We start from the raw sequence: 2580 nt of genomic DNA, 5'->3' as shown, positions 1-2580 counted from the left end.
ACTCCTCGGAAACCCTGTACAGGGTCGCTATGGGTCAGAACTGACTCAACAGCACTTAACAACCACAACCATGAATTAAAATCCACTGGATGGCAGTAAATTTTGGTTTACTTTAGTCCCTACTGGTTTATAAAACATGCATACCTTTCAAAATAAAATTATGGGGCATATAAAAAGGCATGGAGAAAACACAGTTTGAAGGGATAAATCAATGCCCAGGGAAAGAGTCAGCTATTATATAGATGATTTTTTTAAAAAAGGAACCAGAATGCAGGAAGTAATAAAGACTAAAACAGAGGTCAACAAAATAGGGAACAGAAAAACACAATCAACAAAACAAAAAGTTTCTAGTTTTGGAGGTGAAAATCAATTGAAATTACATAGTGGTGATGGTTGTACAACAGACGAATATAGTTTAATATCACTGAATTGTACACTTAAACTAGTTAAAATGGAAAACGGTTTCTTACATACATTGTACAAGCCTTGTAAAAATGTGAATGACCTTTATGGAGAAAATTATAAAGCTTTATTTCAAGTCATATATCCCACTCCACTGCCTCAAGTTGATTCTGACTCAGCACCGTCTAGGACATTGTAGAATTGATCCATAGGACTTCCAAGGTTCTAAATCTTTATGAAAGCAGACTGCCTCATCTTTCTCGCTTGGAATTGTTGATGGGTTCAGTCCTCCAACCATCCAGTTAGTTCCCCAGAGCTTAACCAATGTGCCACCAGGGCTTGTTAATTGTATTGTTGTTGTTAAGTGCTGTCAAATCTATTCCAACTCATAACGGCCATGTATAGGGTTTCTAAGGAGCAGCTCATGGATCTGAACCCCCAATCTTGAAGTTAGTAGTCCAGTGCTTATCCTACAATCAATGCTCATGGAAGCAGCAGTCAGGAACTCAAATGACAAATTGCATTAAGCAAATCTGCTACAAAAGACCTCTTAAAAGTGTTCAAAAGCAAGATAGCAACTTGAGGACTAAAGTGCACCTAACCCAAGCCATGGGATTTTCAGTTGTCTTATATGCGTGTGAAAATTGGACAAATAAGGAAGATCATAGAAGACTCAATGCATTTGTTTTGTAGTGTTGACAAAGAATATTGGAAGTACCATGAACGAACAGAAGAACAAAGAATATCTGTCTTGGAAGAAATACAGCCAGATTCTCCTTATAAAGGAGGATGATGAGTCTGTCTCTCTCATTCACTGGACAAGTTGTCAAGAGTAACCAGAACTTACAGAAGGACATCATGCTTGATAACATGGAGGGTCAGTGAAAAAGAGGAAGATGCCAGGAGACAGATTGACACAGTGGCTGCAACAATGGGCTCAAACATAACAACAATTGTGAGGATGGCATAGTACTGGACAATGTTTCATTCTACTATGCATAGGGTCAAGGTGTGTCTGAATTGACTACAAAAAGATGTCAGTTGTTTCCAGTTCCACATATCAATCCAGTAATCATTTAATCTAATTCCAAGCAGGGGTTTTTCTGAATCTTAGTTCAATGATTCTAAAGTTATGTAGAAGAGGCTAAAATAGGTTAAATAACTTTGTAGACTAGAAATAAATTTGGGGGCATTGCTCTAAAAGATATTGCAGAATATTGTCAAACCATAAGATTAAAGGTATTAGTTAACAGAAAGACATCACAAACAAGTGGAACAGAATTGAACTGACACATACTGATATTGATTAGACCAAGTGACATTGCAGATGTTATGAGAAAGAATGGGATTTTCAATAAATTATATTGGGACAATAAATATTTCAAAATTCATATAAATACTATAACTTTTAATAACAAAGTAAACAAAAATATTGTTGTTAAGTGCAAGTGGGTCAGTTCCGACTCACAGCAAGGGTGTCCAAGGATAGATGGTGGATTTCAACCACTGACCTTGCAGTTCAAACTAGCCTTGTGGGCCAGTGCTTTATCCTACAGAACTCCAGAAATCATACAACGTAATACAAATTAAAACAGCATAATTCATAGAATGAGATACTTAAGTCACACTAATCCTGTAAATGAAAATTATTAAAAGATAAAAGATGTATTTTGGGGTTCATATTAGAAGATATGAAAATAAAATCTTCAGTCCATCAAAAATGCCATTAAAAAGTAAAAGAAAATGCCTCATAGTCATCCTAATTATACTAGTAAGTGAACTGTCTCAAAAGAATTGAAAACAAGGTGGTGGTGATGGACAATAGATATGCACGGAAAATTCATAGACTTGGATATTTTAGTGGTCAATACATTTTGGAAACATTTTAACTACCCAAATTTATGAATTATAAGTAAAATGCTATTTAAATTCCAGATGAGATAATATGGATTATTGGTTAGATTGGCAATTGTGATTAAAAAAACAAACAAACCCTGAAAGTATCAAGTTCTGGTCAACATGTAGCACATAAGGAACACATGTCCACTGCTATAGGACTGGGACTAAATACAAACATTTTTAAAAAATCAATTTAGCAATACTCAGGAATATTGAACATATGAATACTATATTACTGAGTCATTGTGCTACAAGACACTTGACTTAGAAAGAGAATAT

Source organism: Chrysochloris asiatica, unplaced genomic scaffold (assembly GCF_000296735.1).
Source record: "Chrysochloris asiatica unplaced genomic scaffold, ChrAsi1.0 scaffold00009, whole genome shotgun sequence".
Taxonomy (NCBI): Eukaryota; Metazoa; Chordata; class Mammalia; order Afrosoricida; family Chrysochloridae; genus Chrysochloris; species Chrysochloris asiatica.
Note: the sequence above shows the minus strand (reverse complement) of the source record.